The sequence below is a fragment of the Pleurodeles waltl genome, chromosome 4_1, assembly GCF_031143425.1.
Source record: "Pleurodeles waltl isolate 20211129_DDA chromosome 4_1, aPleWal1.hap1.20221129, whole genome shotgun sequence".
In the NCBI taxonomy this organism is placed as follows: Eukaryota; Metazoa; Chordata; class Amphibia; order Caudata; family Salamandridae; genus Pleurodeles; species Pleurodeles waltl.
The window spans coordinates 633,415,172-633,439,962 of NC_090442.1; positions in this window are offsets into that span (position 1 = coordinate 633,415,172).

A 24,791-nucleotide genomic window follows, 5' to 3' on the forward strand; every position below is an offset into this window, starting at 1 on the left:
GCTGGCCTATGGTACAATCACACTGGCTGCATAAAATGGCCACAGGCAACATGGTCAAACAACAACAAGAAAGGAGGCATGTATAATGAAGAACACATGCAGGCCTATGGATGGACACTGACTACACAAAATGGCCGCTAGCCACATGGGATGGAGAACAAAGACAATATGGTAGCCTATGGCAAAAACAATCACACACACACACATGCACACACACTCTAGCCAGGTAAAGGAAGCATGGCAAACAATGAAAAAACTCTACCTTTAATTCAGCAAAGCCGCCAAAAACCTAAATTAAGTCAGCTATGAACATTTTTACTACAACAAACATCCTTCAAAGACATAGGGGGTCATTCTGACCTCGGCGGTAAAAGGCTCTTACCGCCGGTCAGAAGTCCGCCATTCTACCGCCACGGCCGCGGTAAACTGCCACGGTCATTCTGACCCACAACTTCCAAACCGCCAAAAACCCGACATCCACGGAAGGCCGCCTCATCAGCGGTCAGCGATAAACTAGAGATGACCAAACCTCCACCGTCAGGCCAACACAAACACGCCCATGCCATTACGACCCACGAATCCACGCGGCGGTCTTTCAACCGCGGTATTCCATTGGCGGTACACACCGCCGCGGTCAAAATACACACACCTTTACAAAACACAGCCACATTGGACAATTCGAAATACACACACCTGAAACACATACACACACCCACACATCCAATCAACTATAAAACACACACCCACATCACCCACAAACCCCCACTACTAGAAATTTGGAGAGAAGGCGAGAGAGAGAGAGAACACAACATCATCACCCACACTACATCCACGCACAAAACACCACACACCACCACACACACCACACGCATCACCACAAACACCACCCCACACCACCCCATGGCACCCCAAAGACACCCCAGGTTCTCGGACCAAGAACTCAGGGTCATGGTGGAGGAAATAATTAGGTTAGAGCCCCAGCTATTCGGCACACAGGTGCAGCACACCACAATAGCCAGGAAGGCGGAGCTATGGCAAAGGATCGTCGACAGGGTCAACGCTGTGGGACAGCATCCCAGGAACCGGGAAGACATCCGAAAGCGCTGGAACGACCTACGGGGGAAGGTGCGGTCGATGGTGTCAAGACACAACATCGCTGTGCAGAAGACTGGCGGCGGACCCCCACCCACTCCACCCGAATTCACATCATGGGAGCAAGAGGTCTTGAACATCCTGCATCCTGCGGGCCTCGCTGGAGTAGGCGGAGGAATGGACTCTGGTAAGTCTAATCCCAAATACTTCACCCCCCCCAACCACCAGCATGCCAACCCGCACCCCCACCCTCACCCCCAACCCCCAGCACACATCCTCCCTGCCAATGTCTCACCAGCACAACCCATCCAACACAACAACAATCCCTGAATGCCAACACAAACCATGGACACCCATCACCCAAGCATGACCACTGCACATACCCATCCCCCCCCCAAACCACCCTCACAACTCCTCCCGCAAGGGAATGCCAGCACTGGGGGACAAGGGCACCCACAAATCGCACGCCATGGCACACACAGAAGCAATAACCATACTCTTTTACCCGTGCAGGGCCCGAACGCCAACACACCGGCCAGGAGGTTCCAGATTTGTCCATCCCGCCCCCAGAACAGGCCCCCAGGGATGACAGCAGCTCTGTCGACCTAGAACCTGATGACCAGCCCGGACCATCGGGGACCTCTGGACAGTTGGTTCCCCACACACAGACACAGGCCACAGCAGACCCAACCCCCTCTGGGAATACCAGCACATCTCCCACCCAGCGGGCCCATGCCTCTGTCTCCAGGACGCGTCAATCAGCGGTGTGTCCGCCACTACAGGGCACCCAGGCTGACCCACCACCCCAACAACAACAGGGACCTGGGGGCAGTGGTAGTGGGCACACCGTCCAGGGGACAGAGGGGACAGAGGCCCAGGGAAACAGGGCAACTGGGAGGGCTGCAGTGCGAGAGGGGGTTGACCGGCACAGGGAACCCACTCTCCAAGAGGCCCTCACCACCATCATGGGAGCATACCACCGCTCCCAGGAGACGATGGCGACGGTACTGGCCAGGTTCCAGGAGATCCAGGCACAGCAGGAGGAACGGTACATGGGGTTCAGAGACGAACTCCGGAACATCGGTACCGCAATGGGGACCATCGTCCTGGCCCTCAACCAGATAGTCACCACATTGCGGGACCATGTGGCACCCCAAAGGGCCCCTGTCACCAGCCCGGACGACGAACAGCCTGCCACCTCCGCCGGCGCTAGTGGACAGGAGGCCCCCACACCACGACAGGCCACCAGAACCCCACCTCCTGCTGAAGATCAACCACCCCGCAAGCGGAACCTGAGATCACACAAGAAGACAGAGTAGGATGCCAAGACCCCCGCCAGCCTAAGATACCCCCTGATGTCATCCCACTGTCCCACATTGTCACCCTGTCCAACCTTGAACTGCCCCTGCTCCATCCTTCAACAGGCATATGGACAATGCACCTGGGCTACTGAGAACTGGACTCTGCCATGGACATTACTCCACCCCCACCCATCACCGTTTTACTATCATGGACCTATACGCAGCACTTACAATAAATCACCAATTGCACTTCAAATGTCAGGAGTCTGCTTATATTCTTTACAAATGTATTACACATAACGGTGCAATAATGTTCATTTACATTGTGATGACAACATACCAGTGTCAATAAGCATTAGTCCATGGGCAAACAAAGCAGAAGTCACGCTGTGGGTCATACAGCTCTGAAAAGGGAAAGTCAAAAATCAGTGAAAAGGAACTGGGGGGAAACACAGAAAGTAGAGATGCAGGAGGCCAGAAGTAAATGTAAAATGGCGTGGGTGATTCTTACCTGGGTGCTACTGAAAATACTGTTGTATAACTGTGTCCCTGTTGTCCGTGTCGTCCCCGTCGTCTTCCTCCTCTTCACTCTCCACAGGCTCCACAGCTGCTACAACACCACCATCTGGACCATCCTCCTGCAGGAAAGGCACCTGGCGTCGCAATGCAAGATTGTGAAGCATACAGCAGGCCACGATGATATGACACACCTTCTTTGGTGAGTACATGAGGGATCCCCCTGTCATATGCAGGCACCTAAACCTGGCCTTCAGGACCCCGAAGGTCCGTTCTATAATCCTCCTAGTTCGCCCATGTGCCTCATTGTACCGTTCCTCTGCCCTGGTCCGGGGATTCCTCACTGGGGTCAATAGCCAAGACAGGTTGGGGTAACCAGAGTCACCTATTAGCCACACACGGTGTCTCTGTAGCTGTTCCATCACATAAGGGATGCTGCTATTTCGCATGACATACGCGTCATGCACTGACCCAGGGAACTTGGCATTTAGATGGGAGATGTACTGGTCAGCCAAACAGACCACCTGGACATTCATCGAATGGTAACTTTTTCTATTTCTGTACACCTGCTCATTGTCTTTTGGGGGTACTAAAGCCACATGGGTCCCATCAATGGCACCAATGATGTTGGGGATATGTCCAAGGGCATAGAAATCACCCTTCACAGTGGCCAAATCACCCTCCTCAGGGAAAACAATGTATCTCCGCATGTATTTCATCAGGGCAGACAACACTCTGGACAAAACCTTAGAAAACATAGGCTGAGACATCCCTGATGACATGGCCACTGTTGTCTGAAAAGACCCACTTGCTAAAAAATGGAGTACTGACAGCACCTGCACCAGAGGGGGAATCCCTGTGGGTTGGCGGATGGGGGACATCAGGTCTGGCTCCAGCTGGGCACACAGTTCATGTATAGTGGCTCGGTCAAGTCGGTATCGAAGTATAATATGTCGTTCTTCCATTGTCGACAGGTCCACCAGCGGTCGGTACACGGGAGGATTCATCCTTCTCCTCGCAAGTCCCAGCAGACGGTGCCTAGGAAGGACAACATGGAGCACAGAGTCAAGCAACCCTCAGGTTCGTTCCCACAGCTTGCACAGTACACGAATCGATATGCATTGAAAGGCTTGTATGAGTGGCAATGCAAGGCCTAGGCCTGTGTGACGCAGTAGAAATCATGCCATGTGGGCCCTTGAAATGGCGGCTGCCTGACCTGTGAAGTGTGACAGTGGGATGTGAGGTCACTGCGCTGGCGTGGCTCACCGTGGCGGTAGGCGGTCGAAGACCGCGGCGCAAAGCAGCATTGGTTAACATTGAACCCTATGGGTCTCAGGAGCCAATGACGATGTGCGCCGGCGGTCGCGGTACGCACCGCCGCGGTACGCACCGCCGCGGCCGTGACCGCCATTTTCTATCTGCTTAATCACTCGAGACCTGATCATCCACAGGAGAGGACCTATACTGCAAGTGCTGCTGTGACCTCGGTCTGGAAGAGACAATGGCTGCTGCGACTGGGGAGAGGGCCCCTGCCTTCACTTCAGAAGAGTTGGAGAAACTTCTGGATGGGGTCCTACCCCAGTATGCGCTACTCTACGGTCCTCCAGACCAACAGGTAAGTACACTGGGTGCACGTTGAATGGGCTATGCCTGGGTTGTGTATGGTGGATGTAAGATGGTGGGGTGGGGAGCGAATGAGGAGTGCAAGGCACGACAGATGAGAGCATGTGCCACATGGCAGGGTTGGGGAGGGGGGGGCAATCACATCTAACACGCAGAAAAATGTTGAAATTTCCTTTCCCACCCTGTACATGTCAAATAGGTCAGCGCCCATCAGAAAGTCGACATTTGGCGTGCCATCGCCAAGGAAGTCCGGGCCCTGGGTGTCCACACAAGATGGGGCACCCACTGCCGAAAGAGGTGGGAGGACATCCTCCGCGGGACCAGGAAGACCGCCGAGTCACTGCTGGGGATGGCCTCCCAATGTAGGAAGGGTGCCAGTCGTACCTTGACCCCCCTGATGTCCCGGATCCTGGCGGTGGCCTACCCCGAATTGGATGGGCGCGTGAGGACATCACAGAAGACACAAGGGGGTGAGTACCAGCACATTCTGCTATCTTTACACGCAGTGGAGGCGTCTGGGTGGGGGGGGAGGGCTGTGGGTGACATTAGGCCAGGGCGCTTTCTGTAGTGTAGTCCCCTCCTTTAGGCATGGCCCTGTGCCCCCGCCCCCCACCTCTGTAGGGTGCCAAGTACAGCAATCCATGGTCCAGCATCACCCATGTGCGCATATGTTGTCCATAGACCTGTTGGCCTAGTCACAAGTACTGAGTAGTGTACCCCGATTGCTCGGCGTAGTGCATGAGGCTCCTGTGTCTGTCCTCTCCGCCAACGGTGTTGACAATGCATGCACTCAACCTGTTTTTATTTCTCCCCCCACCCTTTTTCTTTGTCTTCTTGTGCATGTGTGCATTAGCATCATCAGGCGGAGGAGAATTGGCATCGGAGCACGAGGGAGCTGCAACTCACAAGGCCCCGGTGGGCCATGGTACAGACACCGAGGTCACCAGTAATACGGAGGGCGAGGGGAGCACCACAACGGGGACCCGTGGTGACACCAGCGACACCGACACGTCTTCGGAAGGGAGCTCCCTAGCGGTGGCGGCAACATCCGGGCCCCCCGCCTCTATAGGTACAGCCGCCACCCAGCGCACCAGCTCCGCCCTCCCAGCAGCCCCTCAGCCTTCGCTCCGTGCCCGCTCGCCCAAGAAGGCGGCCATCTCCTTCGCCCCAGGCACCTCAGGCCCTGCCCCTGTTACCCCTGCTGCCCTCAGTGCGGTGGTCATTGACTTCCTACAGACAATCATTGTTGGGCAGTCTACCCTTTTGAATGCCATCCAGGGGGTAGAGAGGGAGGTGCATCGGAGCAATGCATACCTGGAGGGCATTCATTCGGGTCAGGCTGCCCATCAACGATCGTTCTGGCCTCAGCACTGACGGCAGCCATTGTCCCTGTTTCCAGCCTCCCTCTTCTAACTGCCTCCACCCTGTCTCTGTCTCCTGTTCCTCAGCCTATCCCATCCACACCATCAGACCAGCCTGCACACACCTCAACACCCAAGGGCAGCTCATCCAGACATAAGCACCGCAGATCACACAAGCATTCACCCAAGCAACACCCAGATGCAGACATGCCAACAGTCACTACCACCCCTGTGTCCCCCTCCTCCTCGTCTCCCTCCTCCCTCCCTGTGACGTCTCCACTCACACCTGCATGCACACCACCATCAGCCAGTACTTCCATCACCAGCACACCCTCCAGTACAGTCCGCAGACGTGCAGTCACCACCCCCACTGCCATTTACACGTCCCCTGTGTCCTCTCCCACTGTGTCTGTCACCCCCTCTTCCAAGACACACAAACGCAGGCAGCCACCCACCCAACAGCCAACCACCTCACGACAGCCTACGTCACAAGCACCTGCACCCAAAGACAGCACACCTGACTCTCCTACAACCACATCCTCTTCCTCCACTCCCATACCCACTACACCTACCCTTTACATTGGTCCTAAAAAACTTTACCTCTCCAAACTTAACCTCTTTGCCCCACCTGACCCACCCCCTCCATCTGCTAAGAGTCCCAAAAGCACCTCAGCCACCACCAGCCCTGCTTCAAGTGTCACCATTGTGCACGGGTTTTGGAGTCCACCCTTTCCCAGCACAGATACATCGGCCAGCAGCAAGGGAACAGCCAGCCCCCCCCCCCGGGAAGAGGACCCGTAAAATCAGGGGCCGCCGCGAGAAGACTGACACGGCTGCCCCCAAGGAGCAAAGTCCTGGGCCGTCACCTGCCACAACATCCAGGGGAGGCAAGGGCCAGAGAGCCTCATTGAAGGAGGGCAAGGGCAGCAGGGCGGAGAAGTCAGCCAGCAGGGGCGCGGACCAGGAGGGCCCCACAAGCCCCATCCCGGGTGTGAGGGAGGACACCCACGGGCCCAGGACTCCGTCACAGAAGGGTCCAGCAACTGCACGGTCGGAGGGCGACTAAGCAGGGAGTCCTGGCCAGGTCTGGCTCCCTTGGATGACTGGACAAGCACCGCTGAAGAGGGCCCCACCGTGCAGAAAGGTACAGCTGAAGAGGGCCCCGCCGTGCAGAAAGGCACCGCTGAAGAGGGCCCCGCCTTGCAGAAAGGCACCCCTGAAGAGGGCCCCGCCGTGCAGAAAGACACCGCTGAAGAGGGCCCCGCCGTGCAGAAAGACACCACTGAAGAGGGCCCGCCGTGCAGAAAGACACCGCTGAAGAGGGCCCCGGCGTGCAGAAAGGCACCGCTGAAGAGGGCCCCGCCGTGCAGAAAGGCACCACTGAAGAGGGCCCAGCCGTGCAGAAAGGCACCGCTGAAGAGGGCCCCGCCGTGCAGAAAGACACCGCTGAAGAGGGCCCCGCCGTGCAGAAAGGCACCGCTCCGCTGGGCCCCGCCGTCTCAAGCACCGCTCCGCTGGGCCCTTCCTGTCAAGCACCGCTCCGCTGGGCCCCGCCGTCTCAAGCACCGCTCCGCTGGGCCCTTCCTGTCAAGCACCGCTCCGCTGGGCCCCGCCGTCTCAAGCACCGCTCCGCTGGGCCCCTCCGTCTCAAGCACCGCTCCGCTGGGCCCTTCCTGTCAAGCACCGCTCCGCTGGGCCCCGCCGTCTCAAGCACCGCTCCGCTGGGCCCCGCCGTCTCAAGCACCGCTCCGCTGGGCCCTTCCTGTCAAGCACCGCTCCGCTGGGCCCCGCCGTCTCAAGCACCGCTCCGCTGGGCCCCGCCGTCTCAAGCACCGCTCCGCTGGGCCCCTTCCTGTCAAGCACCGCTCCGCTGGGCCCCTTCCTGTCAAGCACCGCTCCGCTGGGCCCCACCATCTCAAGCACCGCTCCGCTGGGCCCTTCCTGTCAAGCACCGCTCCGCTGGGCCCGCCGTCTCAAGCACCGCTCCGCTGGACCATTCCTGTCAAGCACCGCTCCGCTGGGCCCCTTCCTGTCAAGCACCGCTCCGCTGGGCCCTCCGTCTCAAGCACCGCTCCGCTGGGCCCCGCCGTCTCAAGCACCGCTCCGCTGGGCCCTTCCTGTCAAGCACCGCTGGCCCATTGGCAGTCCCGGTTCTGTGTCGGGCAGGCCTTCACGACGCACTCTGCCCACCATGCCTCCTCCATGACCAGTGGTCTCTGTAATCCACCTGATGGACTGTGGCTTTGCACTCCCCAGGATGGCACAGTGGGCAACCCACCCACTGTAGAGACTTGTGAGACTGTGGCTTTGCACTCCCCAGGATGGCACAGTGGGCAATCCACCCACTGTAGAGACTTGTGAGACTGTGGCTTTGCACTCCCCAGGATGGCACAGTGGGCATGGTGGACCCTTCGTGGATCTGGCGTCGTGGACTCATGTGGCTGAGGTGCCCCCCCTTCACTTCCCCCTGAGGTGCCTGTAGTTTTGTCATCTGATGCCCCAGCAGTGTTCTCTCCAACGGACTCAGGTCTCCTGTGTGGGCTTTGCCCATGTGTTGTTACACTTTGGCCCACGGACAGTGGAAATTTAGGTGACTGTGCAGGACTTATTGCCTATGTTTATCGGTTTCGCAATGTTCTTACTTGATTTTTTACAATTCATATTGCTATTTTACCATGACTTCAAAGAACCTCTTATATACATAAATGTTGTTTCTCACTTTAATTATGTCTTTGCATTATTCCGGGGGGTTTGGGTGGTGTCACTGTGACTTGGTGCTCTGCATTGGTGTGTAGATAGTTGGGGGGGGGTCGCATATGTGTGTGCCCGTAAGCTTTCCTCCTCCCCCCTCCCCTGTGTCGTAGGTGCAGTACTCACCGATGTCGTCTGCGCCGGCGTTCATACTCGTGGTAGATGAGCAGGTAGACAATAGCCGGTAGGATGTGTAATTCGGGCTCCATGCTGTCCTCCTTCCTCGTGGAGTGTGTATAGGTGAGCGTTTTCCCGTTCGTAGTCTGTTTCCGCCGTGTTTTTATCGGCGGGGCTCCCGCCCCGGAAAAGGTGGCGGATTGGTGAGTTGTGATAGGGTGGGCGGTACATTGTCTGCCGCCTGGCTGTTGGCGGTGACCGCCGAGCTGTTTGTCTGTCCTGCCGTGGCGGTCGGAGTGTTAAAGTGTTGTGTTGGCGGTTCCCGCCAGGGTCAGAATACCTCTTTTTTCACCGCCAGCCTGTTGGCGGGTTGGCCACCGCTTCAACACTGACCGCCAGGGTCAGAATGAGGGCCATAATTTTACTCCACCAAAATACACTTTTTGCAGGGAAAAACATAAAAATTAAAAATAAATCATCATTTAATCCAATGCCATCGCTGTCCCAAACCATAAATGTTTTAGAACAACATGTACCACAGAAACAGTGATGTCATATCCCAATGACTAATATTGGCTAGATGGCCCGTTGGCAGACTAGGCCACATGGTAAAATAAATGAATAGTGCAAAATGTACAAACATGGAGAAAATGGACATAGCTGTTCAACCTTTTACCTTATAAAAGGTAAACAATTAAATGCAAAAAATACTAGTTCCCTACTGCAACTCCTGGCCACCCAACACAACTACAATAAAACGGTATTTTCAATTTGATTTAGCTGCTTCTCAAGTAGAAAATATACTCAAGAAGCACCTACGTGACTGATGTCACAAAACAGCAGTGGAAGGCTCCATGCGGGAGGAAATCATGCTAATGGACAGCAAATCTTGTTCATTCTGGCAAGCGTGTGTTTACTGGGCTTTTCATGAATGAATGGAAATATAATTCCACTATGCACCAGATAGCAGAATTTAACAGGAACTCCATGTTACATACATAACACAGATCTACACAAATTCCATCAACTCTGCGAGCCAAATTATATTTATGCCCAGGCCTAATCCTTCTGTGTGCCCAGGGTGATGACTACTGTTAAACGTGACAGTCTTACAGTGGTCTTCCCCCAACATTTTGCCTGTTTGCCTCATATTTTGTTGATTTATTTTTGCTGGCCTCAGGACTCTGAACATTTTACCACTGCTAACCAGTGCTAAAGTGGATGTGTCCTTGCCACTAAACATGGTTTGATTGTTACACCCACAATTTGCATACTTAATCTGCTTTTAAGTCCCTGGTAACATGCACTGCAGATGTCCAGGGCCTATTAATTAAGTGCAATTAGTGGGACTGCAGCACTGTTTGTGCCACCCACTCAAGTATCCCTTAAACATACCTCAGGCCTGCCATTGTAGAGCCTGTATGTGCAGTTTATACTTCCATGTCGACCCAGCCATTAAAACCTCTTACCAAACCTTAAACTAATCTTTTATTGCACATAATTAATTCCTAAGGCAAGCTATAGGTATCCCATAGGGCAGGGTGCTATGTAAGTAAAAGACAGGACATATACTTATAAGGATTACATATCCTGTAGTGAAAAACTCCCAAAATATGTTTTTCGCTACTGTGAGGCCTATCCCTCTCATAGGTTTCCTTTTTACATTTAATAAGCAGTAATTCTTAGCAGAAGAGGAGTAGTGATGTCAGGTTTAGCACCTATGGAATTGTAATAATAAATATTTTAGATGTTAAAGTCAGGTTTATTGTTACAATTTTGAAAATGCCACTTTTAGAAAGTTGGTAATTTCCTGCTCCTAGCCCTGTGTGCCTGAGGCCTGTTTCCAATACACGTCTGGGATGGGGTGACAGTTGGGCTTGTGCATTTCCTCTAGACAACCACACATGAAAGGAGCTTAGGTTTAATTGATGGGCCATCAATATCTTGATGGGCCATCCAGGGCAGGGTGGGAGGGAGGAGCTGGGCCCAGGCTCACACATACACCTGAATAGGCAGTGTCCTGTCCCCACACAAAGGGCTGCATACCCCCCCTTGAAGTGAGTCTGGTGCCAGGGCAGGAAGACAGGACCTCTGTGCACTCCAAAGACCCTTCTTTAAATTAACTCCCACTTCAGAGGGCCTCTGACCCTACCAATTCATTATTCTAAAATGCCTGTAAAGAATTATGCTGTGCTGCTACAAAGACTGCCACTCTCGACTGCTGCTCTAGAAGAACTGCTTTTCTGCTGTTCTACTCTTCTGCCTGGTACCCTCTGCCCTGCTGAGGAAGGAGTTGACCTATCTCACTTGAACCCAGAATGACTCCATGTTGGCTTGCTCCTATTGTAAGTCTCAGGGACATCAAAGACTTCTCATCATCCTGGAACAGCACCTGGACTTTGCTTGCTCCAAGTCTTGCCCTTCCAAGTGGTAACAATCCAGCCTTGTCCCTTAAGTGGCTATAAAGTGCTTCAACTACCAGAACCTGCACATCCACGGCATTGCACCAATTGGAACAGAACATCTCCCTCAACTTCAGCGCATCACCACTATCACGAGGATTGTGGACACCGCATTACTGACTGCACGACAGATCATCTTCAGCCTCTGACATATCTCCGACTTTGCATGGCTCGGTACCAGACGCATAGCCTACATCTGAAGGATCGATGGGGAGGCATCCCCTCCTCTGCTCCCCACATCTCAGCTTCAATGTCAACAATTCCAACAACCAAGCTACTTTTTCAGCAGGCCAAAGCTGGTTCCTGTATCTGACCCACGCTCTATCGAGTTCGGCCTGAACTATTAGCATGACCAAATAGACCCAGTTGGTGTTTTAAGCTTTTAAACTCTCTAATTTAATTTAATGTTTAAAATGAATAACTCTGGTTATACTTATTGGATTTTTGTCATTTTGGTCTTGTTTTGTTCATAAATATATAATCTATTTGGCCAACCTGGTGTGAAGTATTTTGTGGTATTTTCACTGTGTTTCTGTTTGTAGTGTGGCATAAATACTTCAGAAATGGTCCTCAATGTAGACCTTCACCTGTAATTCCACACCCTTATTAGCAAACCAGTATAAGTGTTTTCTTGATTTGTCACTCATTTTATAAATTCTAAACTGTGTTGTTGCATATTTGAGATTGGCTGAATAAAGTAACCATTTTCAGAGGGATATTCTAGCTAATAATAGCTGGTGTAGTGTGTCCTCATTGAATGAGTAAGTGAGATTCTTCTCCAACAAATGGATCCAGAATTCAAGTAATATGGTACTCCATTCCTTATTCTTTTCTTTTTCTTTCCTCATAGTACCATCTTAAATGCTTTCTAGGTTGTAATTCATGAGGGAACTGAGTCACTATTGATTTGAAAATAGAAAGACGCTTTTGATGGAGAAAGTCTGCAAAGAACCACCAAGCGTTCACACTTCATAGACCTTGCAGTCCCTTTCAAATCTGACCAAAGCATATTTCTATGGGTAAATGATACAACAAGTATCTGAGTAAGATTTGGATGATTTGGATGTCAGTGCCTCTGTAGCAGGGTCAAAAAATAACTAAGTCAGAAAAAGGAGTAATGGGTGGCAGAGTAATAGGTATAAACATTTGTTCCAGGGGTGTCAAGTCCTCTATGAGTCACAAACTCCCCAAAAAAGAAGATAATCTGCATTGTGTGATTGGGCTCTTCATGTCAAGGGTATGATCCATGGTGGTGGTAATGTGGGCTCAAATTACCATCATTCCATGGGTTGAGATTACTATTAGCTTGTACATTGTTTTAAGGGTGTCATCCATGAGGATCCATGAGATGTATAAGCACATCAGTGTCCACAACCGTTTTCCTAGCATCCCTGTGATCACCATTTGTCACCGCAGTTTGTCATTTCGCAGGGTTAGTACTACAAGAATGAAGGATTTATGTAGTAAGATAGCTGCCCCTGGGAGTCTCGAGTAAAACCAGAACGGTATACTCTTGAATATACTTGATGGGCCAGGAAGCTACAGTTCATGCCAAATAAATGTGTTTCTTGCATTAGTAAAGCTGTGTGCACTGTCTTTTAATGTGTTGGCATATCACCCATCTCTTGGTTTAATTATTGAGGTCATTGACATTCCATGTGATTCTTGTGAATGTTTAGCTGTGTATGGGGCATGCAAGCATGCGAGCTCTGTGTGGGCTCTGCAGACTGGCTATATTTTTCATGGGTCTACATGTGGGTAATATCCTAGTTAAACCAGCTATGTACCCTAACCTAACTTCTCCCACTCCATATTTCCCTAACTGAAGTATCTATCACCGCAGAACACAAAGTTATCATCAAGGTAGATACATAGGATTGCTGTGGGCTTTATCTATTTGAGGATAATAGGTACTAGTGAAGCGGTTAATTAATATTTTATATTCAAGATGTGGTAGCAACTCACAATGAGTTTACGCCAAGGGAGTTCCCTGACAACAGGAGGAGGTTCATACTCAATGTATGATGCAAAATAGTTCAGTACTTGGCAGGTAGATACGAAAACTGTGTCTCCGCATCTGTGTCTTCAGGTGTGGCCCTTTCCTCTGTGTTCAATCATTCTTCCTCCTCTGTTCCACTGCCAGATATAGGGGTATTCATGCACTGGTTATTACTGCTGTGGGTTGCAGACAGAACTGTTTTGTTGAACTCTTTGGGTCCTTTGGGTCCCTTGGAAGTTTGAGAGCCTTCTCCCTCATAGGCTGACGGGAAGGCCAAAAACCCCACATGTTGGTGTGTGTGTGGTTCGCTCACCTCCACCCAGTCCCAGACTACCTGAGGGGTTTTAAATTTAAAAAAATATGATTTGCCTCGCAATAAGACTTCTAACTTAGCAGGATATCAAAACATGTACATAATCTGCATCACTTTAAGGTTTTGTTTGACTTTTGGAAATGATTTGCATTGCTGTGGTATACTATGGAAAGAGCATTATTTTTGAAGAGTCTATTATGAAGTCAGGTTTCAAACATGCAGCATGGAGGACAGCATTTTTACACAAACTGTTCAGAATGTGGGCAATTATCGGCCTTTGAGGAGCAACTGGCAGGAGCTCCAGCAGAGTGGGTGGCGGCTTTTTTGATTATGATTCAGTGTGATAAGCCATCAATTGGCATCCAGGACCTTATCCAGTCAGACAGAAATTGCTCTAGTTGTGTTCTCTCTGCATACTCTGTGAATTGGAGGTTGTTCTTGTGTGACCTGTCCTCTCCATCTTCCACCCTTTTCACCAGTCAGACTCTCACATCTCTCAAATGCTTTACCTCTAAAATCAAAGTGTGCCACTTGCTCTTCACATTTAAAATGCTGCCCTCAGCCTGCATAACACCTTCTGCAGCCTTCCTCAATTTTTGGTGCAGGAGCGAAACCTCGACTCTCACTTTCCTAGTTGAGCATGTGCTGCAAATGGCTTGGAAGATCTTTTCTAGGTTATGGTTAACTGCAGGCACTGCAGAAGAATGGCTAGTCTTGTTGGTTAAAATTGTTGCACCTTCTGTGGATTTAGTGTACTTATAAATCATGCTCTGCTGTGAAGGCATAGACACCTGATTTTTCCCTGTCGTTACAATGGGTCAATAGTAAAAGGGGTTTGTAGGGGTCTTGTTGGAGTTATTGGCTGATGGAGAGTGTGGTGAACTGGCCTCAATGCAGCAGAAGTACTCCCCGAAGTCAAGTTGGACATTGGATGCCTAATGTTCACATTGAGGTCCTGCAGATACGGGTTCTCAGTCTACCCTTGGCTCTCTTCAATCGTTCTGCGATGTTCTAATCTGACAAATTATTCAGTTTCATGAGGCCCACTATGGTAAAGTACAGCAGGACTTCAGGTATACTGGGTGAGGGTCTCCTGAGGGGCACAGGTGGGAGAAGAGCTGAGCTGCAGTGCTGCTGCACCCACTCCCACCTTCCCCTTGAGTTGAAGAAACAACAAACAGCTATTCCCCACTAGTGACGATGACGGAGGAATATCACCTATGCCCCATGGTCTTCCAAAGGGTAAGTATTATTAAATAGCTGCAGGTAGTGCTCTGCCACTAGGTCCCCAGGGCAGCTCCAGCATCCACTGCTTGTGAGAGGAGGGAAACTGGAAAAAGTCTGGTGTTGCACTGTAATTCCTGGGATCTCAGTGTATGGCCTGCAGCTGATGGGCCCACCACAGCCCTAAAAATGGGCTAGCTTCAGTTCTAGCATCTGCTTTAAGCCTGCCATATTGTGCCCACTCAGTCAGCCTGGATAGTATCACCACACTCCGGGCAGGCAGCAGCCAGAGCAGCCCAGCCTTATTCGCCCTCAACTTACTACCTCAAAGCCCAAGCTCACCATGCTTCCTGATTGCAGCTGAGATCATTTATGCACTGGAGTCTCCAAATCCACTCACTCCATACACATCTATTACAAACGACAATATGCAGGGGAAGGAGGAATATTGTTATTGATGACACGACACCCAAGGCCTTTATGGTGTGGGGATCGTAAAAGCAGTCTTGATCTATGCACTCTCTTTCCATGATTTGTTTCCCCATGCTGAACAGGTGCCCTGACCACAGGTGTATCTTATGAAGGGGGTCTGTCAAGACTTTAGGAGAACAGAGCGAGACTCGCTGAGCACTCTAAATTGCATCCACCATCTTGTTTGTTCTACCATGCTCCTTGTCCATCACTCTTTTTAAAGTATTAATTATGTTTTGAAGATTTGTTCTCCCATATTGGGTAGTCAAAAGGCATTAATGTCTAATTTTTATATGTTGTGTTTTTAATGGAATCAGCAATGAATGGCATCTCTGTGTATTTCACGCAGGTAAGGGTAGCTCAAGAGCCTGATGTTTTACCGTTCTTTATTAAGTGAAGTATCTGTTTTGCTGAAAAAGCAGAAAATTGTGGAATCACACAGAAAAGTTGTCAGCCTTTTCCCTTGTCCTTGCTGTCAAAGGGAACCAAACATTACCAAAGGTGAGTGTACTGGTGTTCCACACAAATAAGACACTGGCCACTGGCCACTTAGGGGGTCATTCCGACCCAGGCGGGCGGCGAGCAGCGCCCGCCGGGCGAAAACCGCCCAAACACTGCCCCGCGGTCAAATGACCGTGGGGACCATTCTAACTTTCCCGCTGGGCCGGCGGGCGATCTTCAAAAGATCGCCCGCCGGCCCAGCGGGAAAGCCCCAGCAAAGATGAAGCCAGCTCCGAATGGAGCCGGCGGATTTGCTGGGGTGCGACGGGTGCAGTTGCACCCGTCGCGATTTTCAGTGTCTGCCAAGCAGACACTGAAAATCTTAATGGGGCCCTGTCATGGGGCCCCTGCACTGCCCATGCAAGTGGAATGGGCAGTGCAGGGGCCCCCAGGGGCCCCACGACACCCGTTCCCGCCAGCCTCTTAAGAGGCTGGCGGGAAGGGGGTCGGAATCCCCATGGCGGCGCTGCATGCAGCGCCGCCTTGGAGGATTCCCCCAGCCGGGGGAAATCCGGCGGGAAACCGCCGGACCCGGCTGGGCGAAGCCGCGGTCGGAATACCTGATGTAGCACCGCCAGCCTGTTGGCGGTGCTACCTCCGGCCTCCACCCTGGCGGCGAGGCCCTTAGTCTGGAATGTAAATGTAGCTTTTCCAGATCCAGTATGTCTCTAGGTAGTTTTTGACAAGCTGTCAAGACCTAGCACTAAAAAGGAGGTTTCAACTTAATTCAGGGTAGAATACAAAAGGATTATCATACCTCACCACTTTATTAATCCTGCTGGCACTCCTTGTTGGATTGGGGGAAGAGCAGCACCCAAGACTTGAGATTTCTTTCTCACTGGAGCATTATAAAATAAATCACTGCACTGATGTGATGTGATGTGCAAGGCAGCTGGCAAGAGGCAAAGATAAAGGCCTCGCCTTCATGACAAAAATACATAGCTCCATAGGACACGTGCTACTAATCCCCTAATGCACCAGGACCCATACTAGGACAACCTGGACTACTTTCACCAGAATTTACAACAACTTTAATGACATGCCGCACGTACCGGAGTACTGTTAATGCAAGTGAACAAGGCTTGTGAACTGGTGTTGATTCATGATTTACCTGAAACGCCATTCCTCACAGCTCGGCCGAACCTCTCTCTATACATTATTAAACCTTGTCGATAAAACTTATGTCTGGCTTCACCCTCAGTGACCCGTTCGCAAACTCCCAAGTACAGTAGGTGCCTTCTATTCAATAAAATCAAAGGTAACCAACCAAAAATGAGCAAACGTGTTTGTGCATCATACTACATTGCCAATGGCTTTTCACAACATTGTGGATAATAACTGTAATCCCCAGTCTGCTACTAGTGAGGAAAAATGGAACAAAAAAGTGGAAAACCCCACCCAACTCTGAACATGGAACATCGGTTAATTCAATGATTAGATCATTTTAATGTATAGACAGCTGGGCTGGAGAAACTGCACAGGCCCCAGGCTTGGTGCTGCTTTCATGCTAGCAAATGCTATGACACCAGAAAAGGAAAGGAGGACAAGCAAGGCGTAAGGAAGAGGATGGCAGCGGTGCAGCGAGCGGTAAGTGTTTTAAAACAAAATGTATTCCTCCCCCTGTCTGTTGTCCCCCTGCCCTTCCCCTTGATATTTGCTGCAGCCGCCACTGAGAGAGACTCCATATCTCTCTACCGTCCCAGGAAAGAAGCTCTTTGAGAATGTTGTGATGTTCTGAGGAGATTAATAAATACTGTCTCAAGGCAATCTATTTTATGAAACATCCACAAAGAAGATTTAATCCCATTCTCAGTATGAGTTCCAGCTCATATTGTTTTGCACAGTGTGCTATTGGCACTTCACTGGGTGGTTGCGTAAAAGGGCAGATATCATGTGAAACATAATGCCGTAGTTTGAGATGGCAGGTCTGTGAACTATTGTGCACGTTATTAGACAATGAATGTGAAAGCCGATTTTAATCAAAGCATGCAGGGTATAACCTGTAAGCAAATATGAGATGGTTATCATCCATATTGGTGCCAAAGCAACAAATGTTACCAATCAATCAATGATGGCAATTATGCAGGATGGAAATATTTACTGACCCATAGCATGCATGCTATGATGCTTCAAAATCTACAGCAAAACTACTCTGTTCATATCTCATCAATGACTATTCTATTGGTTGCTGCAGGGCCAGCTCTGGACTTCGTGGCAACTAGTGCTAGAGCTGCAATGTTGCCACTATCTTGCACAAAATGGCATAACACCAAGGAGTCAGACATAAAGAGGGGTCAAGTGAAAAGCATGTGAAACAAAGGCATGGATCACCAAATGTATCCCCAACGCCATATTGCAATTAGTGCAGATGAACAAAATAAGAAAGCATCTACCAAAAAAGTGAGAGGCGAGCATATCTTTGAAAACACAATAACAAGATGTAAGAACACAAGGTGTAAACATTATGGGGGTTATTACAACTTTGGAGGAGGTGTTAATCTGTCCCAAAAGTGACGGTAAAGTGACGGATATACCACCAGCCGTATTACGAGTACATTATATCCTATGGAACTCGTAATATGGCTGGTGGTATATCCGTCACATTTGGGACGGATTAACACCTCCTCCAAAGTTGTAATAACCCCCTATGTTATTAGTTAAAAAGGGTGGAAGCCTCACTCAAAAAGTAAGCACAATCTCTGTCAGGGTGAACCACAAAAGTCACTCAGTTAACTCATGCTTAACCTTCTAGTAGCTGGGCACAAACACAGTCAGAATTAGCTTGGAGGCAACTAAAATATTTCTGTAGCACTGAAACAGTTATAAAGTGAAAACACAACACAAGAAAAATCCCAATTCTTTTTAAAGAATGGAGTGATTTTTAATAAATAAAATAACAAAATAAAGCTACAATCCAATCATAAGAACTGGAGATATGAGTTTTTAGAAGTTTAAGTGAAAATAGCTGCAAGAAGCACAAAGCACAAGTTCAGGTGATGGAGCACAGGTTGGATACAGGGACCAGATTATTCCTGCTAAGAGTTTTCTTCTCAAGTCTGGTACAAAGGGTATTGTTCATGTTGGTGGGGGCCATAAGGAGGAGGCTGTCAAAGTGAGCAGCAGGTCAAGCACCGTGGGTAGTTGCTGCTGTAGCGTCAACTGTCAGTAGTCACTGGAGCTTCACATTGGTTGACTGTCTCAGAAGGTCGCTGACGGTACAGAGTACGGGTCTTTCATTGCCTGGCATCACAGACAGTCACTGTCGGCTCCAAGAGCAGGTCTGACTAGATCTTCACATTGGAGGACAATGCGGGTGGCCAATTCTCAGCATGAAGTTGTCACTTAGGGGTCACAAAGAGCTCAAATATTCTGTAACTTCACCTTTACTTCAGGAGGAGTTCTCAGTGATGCCAGCCAAGGGTCTAGAACCTGGGGTTCCCCAATGGGGGGCATCAGAACTCATTCCAGCAGTGGCTTCAGGAAGCTTGTTGTGTCACTGTAGTTCACATTGGAGGTCAGCCAAATGACCCTTGGAGTCACTCTGTGTAGCCTGGGTTCGAGGCAAGAAGGTTCAATCGTCCTTCTTCTGACTCTTCCACAGGTCCAGGAGTTTTCTGCTGGGAGGTTCTGCAGGTCCCATTTTATACCTGGTGTTAGCCTTTCTGTTGAGGAATTCCCTGACCTACCCGCAAAACTTGTTCTGTTAGTTCTTCCTCCGCCCTTGGTCCTGGCTCCAAATTGTCTAGGGTGCCAAAGTCAAGGACAGACTTGGTGTCAAGTTATTTTGTATATCCTGCAGGTAGGGCCATTCAAATTGCAGTTAGGGCAGGGCACAGCTCCCCAGCAATTCTGTCAGGAAGACCCTTTCCCACTCACACTTAGGCTTCCTTTGTCTCACTATCGTAAGTAATACACAGCCCAAAGTGTGACTCAGGACACTGGCAAAAAGGTCCAGTTGGTTTGAGCTGGAAAATGCCACCTTACTAAAAGTGACATTTTCAAAATTGTAACTTAAAATCCAACTTTACCCTCATAGAAAATTTGAAATTATGATTAATTTGGGGGTAAACATAATTTCTCTTTCTGCTTTCAATCTGAGGTTAGCACTCATTAGATGTAAAAAGCTAACACAGGGATAGTCTTTGCGAGAGTTGGGTCTTAGGACAGTGAAAAAATACTTTAAGAGTTTTTCACTGTCACGACATATAGGTGGTCATTACAACCCTGGCAGACGGTGTTAAAGGTGCGGTAATACCGCAAACAGGCCGGCGGACAAAAAAATGGAATTATGACCCTGGCGGAAACCGCCAACAAAGACAGCCACTTTAACACTCCGCCCGCCACGGCGGTACAGACAAGCAGCCCGGCGGTTACTGCCAACAGACAGGCGGGATACAATGTACCGCCCACACTATTACAACCCGCCAATCCGCCACCTTTTCCGGGGTGGATTCAACGTGGATAAAAACACGGCGGAAACAGTTTCTGCAATGGGAAAACGCTCACCTGAACACATCCCACGAGGAACGAGGACACCATGGACCCCGAATTACAAATACTCCCTGCCCTTGTCTTTCTGCTCCTTTACGACCAACAGCTACGTAGGCGCAGAAGATACCGGTGAGTACTGCATCTATGACACGGGGGAGGGGAGAGGCAAAAGTCAGGGGGACACCCACCAAACACCCCCACCCCCACCCTCGCATTATACAACATACACACCAATGTAGTCACAAAAATCACATTAACAACCCACAATCCCCCCGGAAGAATGCAAAGACAATGCGAATTTCGGGCAAACATTGTAATGTGCCAATATACATATCATACAAAAATATACAGATATATATCTCTAAATCACTCTTATTTACACATACAATCCGAGAAGTAGTGCAGATATGTACACAACAATGTCTGTGCACCAACAGTCCAAAAATGCATGGGCGAGGCCCACAATAGATACCTGACCAAAATCGGAGAGAACACTGCCGGGGCATCAGATAGAAACACTACAGGCACCTCAGGGGGAAGGGAAGAGGGGGCACCTCAGCCACATGAATGCGAAGCCAGATCCACGACGGGGCTCCATGCCCATTGATGTATCCTGGGAGTGCAAAGCCACAGTCTCTCAAGTCTCTACAGTGGGTGGGTTGCCCACTGTGCCATCCTGGGGAGTGCAAAGCCACAGTCTCTCAAGTCTCTACAGTGGGTGGTTTGCCCACTGTGCCATCCTGGGGAGTGCAAAGCCACAGTCTCTCAAGTCTCTACAGTGGGTGGTTTGCCCACTGTGCCATCCTGGGGAGTGCAAAGCCACAGTCTCTCAAGTAGATGCAGTTCTCTACTGGTACTGGGTGGGACTGGTGCCCAGACTGGATGAGTCTCCCCGTGAAAGTTCCTGTCCTGTCACTGTCCCAGCTGCACATGGGATAAGGATGCCTGATGTGGCGGCCTATTCATTCCTACACGGTGCTTGCCCTGTTCAGCGGTCTTCACCATGGCGGTCTTGGCCCTGTTCAGCGGTCTTCACCATGGCGGTCTTTGCCTTGTTCAGCGGTCTTCACCATTGCGGGCTTTGCCCTGTTCAGCGGTCTTCACCATTGTGGTCTTTGCCCTGTTCAGCGGTGCTTTGACATGGCGGGCTTTGCCCTGTTCAGCGGTGCTTTGCCATGGCGGTCTTTGCCCTGTTCAGCGGTGCTTTGCCATGGCCGTCTTTGCCCTGTTCAGCTGTGCTTTGCCATGGCGGTCTTTACCCTGTTCAGCGGTCTTCACCATGGCAGTCTTTGCCCTGTTCAGCGGTCTTACCATGGCGGTTTTTGCCCTGTTCAGCGGTCTTCACCATTGCGGTCTTTGCCCTGTTCAGCGGTCTTCACCATTGCGGTCTTTGCCCTGTTCAGCGGTGCTTTGACATGGCGGGCTTTGCCCTGTTCAGCGGTGCTTAGCCATGGCGGTCTTTGCCCTGTTCAGCGGTGCTTTGCCATGGCGCTCTTTGCCCTGTTCAGCGGTCTTCACATTGGCGTTCTTTGCCCTGTTCAGCGGTCTTCACCATTGCGGTCTTTGCCCTGTTCAGCGGTCTTCACCATTGCGGTCTTTGCCCTGTTCAGCGGTGCTTTGACATGGCGGGCTTTGCCCTGTTCAGCGGTGCTTTGCCATGGCGGTCTTTGCCCTGTTCAGCGGTGCTTTGCCATGGCGGTTTTTGCCCTGTTCAGCGGTCTTCACCATGGCGGTCTTTGCCCTGTTCAGCGGTCTTCACCATGGTGGTCTTTGCCCTGTTCAGCGGTCTTCACCATTGCGGTCTTTGCCCTGTTCAGCGGTCTTCATCATTGCGGTCTTTGCCCTGTTCAGCGGTCTTCACAATTGCGGTCTTTGCCCTGTTCAGCAGTGCTTTGACATGGCGGTCTTTGCCATGTTCAGCGGTGCTTTGCCATGGCGGTCTTTGCCCTGTTCAGCAGTCTTCACCATGGCGGTCTTTGCCCTGTTCAGCGGTCTTCACATTGGCGGTCTTTGCCCTGTTCAGCGGTCTTCACCATTGCGGTCTTTGCCATGTTCAGCGGTCTTCACCATTGCGGTCTTTGCCCTGTTCAGCGGTGCTTTGACATGGCGGGCTTTGCCCTGTTCAGCGGTGCTTTGCCATGGCGGTCTTTGCCCTGTTCAGCGGTGCTTTGCCATGGTGGTCTTTGCCCTGTTCAGCGGTCTTCACCATGGCGGTCTTTGCCCTGTTCAGTGGTCTTCACCATGGCGGTCTTTGCCCTGTTCAGCGGTCTTCACCATGGCGGTCTTTGCCCTGTTCATCGGCCTTCACCATTGTGGTATTTGCCCTGTTCAGCGGTGCTTTGACATGGCGGGCTTTGCCCTGTTCAGCGGTGCTTTGCCATGGCGGTCTTTGCCATGTTCTGCGTTGCTTTGCCATGGCGGTCTTTGCCCTGTTCAGCGGTCTTCACCATGGCGGTCTTTGCCCTGTTCAGCGGTCTTCACCATTGCGGTCTTTGCCCTGTTCAGCGGTCTTCACCATTGCGGTCTTTGTCCTGTTCAGCAGTGCTTTGACATGGTGGTCTTTGCCCTGTTCAGCGGTGCTTTGCCATGGCGGTCTTTGCCCTGTTCAGCGGTCTTCACCATGGCGGTCTTTGCCCTGTTCAGCGGTCTTCACATTGGCGGTCTTTGCCCAGTTCAGCTGTCTTCACCATTGCGGACTTTGCCCTGTTCAGCGGTCTTCACCATTGCGGTCTTTGCCCTGTTCAGCGGTGCTTTGACATGGCGGGCTTTGCCCTGTTCAGCGGTGCTTTGCCATGGCGGTCTTTGCCCTGTTCAGCGGTGCTTTGCCATGGCGGTCTTTGCCCTGTTCAGCGGTCTTCACCATGGCGGTCTTTGCCCTGTTCAGCGATCTTCACCATTGCGGTCTTTGCCCTGTTCAGCGGTCTTCACCATTGCGGTCTTTGCCCTGTTCAGCAGTGCTTTGACATGGTGGTCTTTGCCCTGTTCAGCGGTGCTTTGCCATGGCGGTCTTTGCCCTGTTCAGCGGTCTTCACCATGGCGGTCTTTGCCCTGTTCAGCGGTCTTCACATTGCCGGTCTTTGCCCTGTTCAGCTGTCTTCACCATTGCGGTCTTTGCCCTGTTCAGCGGTCTTCACCATTGCGGTCTTTACCCTGTTCAGCGGTGCTTTGACATGGCGGGCTTTGCCCTGTTCAGCGGAGCTTTGCCATGGCGGTCTTTGCCATGTTCAGCAGTGCTTTGCCATGGCGGTCCTTGCCCTGTTCAGTGGTGCTTTGACATGGCGGGCTTTGCCCTGTTCAGCGGTGCTTTGCCATGGCGGTCTTTGCCCTGTTCAGTGGTGCTTTGCCATGGTGGTCTTTGCCCTGTTCAGCGGTCTTCACCATGGCGGTCTTTGCCCTGTTCAGCGGTCTTCACCATGGCGGTCTTTGCCCTGTTCAGCGGTCTTCACCATGGCGGTCTTTGCCCTGTTTAGCGGTGCTTTGACATGGCGGGCTTTGCCCTGTTCAGCGGTGCTTTGCCATGGCTGTCTTTGCCCTGTTCAGCGGTGCTTTGCCATGGCGGTCTTTGCCCTGTTCAGCGGTCTTCACCATGGCGGTCTTTGCCCTGTTCAGCAGTCTTCACCATTGCGGTCTTTGCCCTGTTCAGCGGTCTTCACCATTGCGGTCTTTGCCCTGTTCAGCAGTGCTTTGACATGGTGGTCTTTGCCATGTTTAGCGGTGCTTTGCCATGGCGGTCTTTGCCCTGGTCAGCGGTCTTCACCATGGCGGTCTTTGCCCTGTTCAGCGGTCTTCACATTGGCGGTCTTTGCCCTGTTCAGCTGTCTTCACCATTGCGGTCTTTGCCCTGTTCAGCGGTCTTCACCATTGCGGTCTTTGCCCTGTTCAGCGGTGCTTTGACTCAGGCGGTGGTTTCTGGACCAGTGACGATACTTGTGCCCCCCTGGGCTGTGACTCTGGCGGTGGTTTCTGGACCAGTGACGATACTTGTGCCCTCCTGGGCTGTGACTCTGGCGGTGGTCTCTGGACCAGTGACGATACTTGTGCCCTCCTGGGCTGTGACTCTGGCGGTGGTCTCCTGACCAGTGACGATACTTGTGCCCTCCTGGGCTGGGACTCTGGCAGTGGTTTCTGGACCAGTGACGATACTTGTGCCCTCCTGGGCTGTGACTCCGGCGGTGGTCTCCTGACCAGTGACGATACTTGTGCCCTCCTGGGCTGTGACTCTGGCGGTGGACTCCTGACCAGTAACGATACGGCCCTCCTGGGCTGTTACTCTGGCGGTGGTCTCTGGACCAGTGACGACGGTGCTGGCGGTTGTGTCTGGACCACCGGAAAAGATGGCACACTTCTCTGCCGTGACACTCACAACAGGCTGGGCAGACTTTCTCTGGACCATCCCCACCTTTTTTAGAGTTACAGCTTACTCAGCAATCGCCTTCGATCCCATGTCACTTGTTGTCCCACCAGGAGTCTTAACACGGTCCTGTCGTCCACTCTCCAATTTCAGAGCCTTTACAGGGGGTGGGCTGCCAGTGCCTTGGCTCCGGGTCCTACTGCCTGCCCTGGTGGACG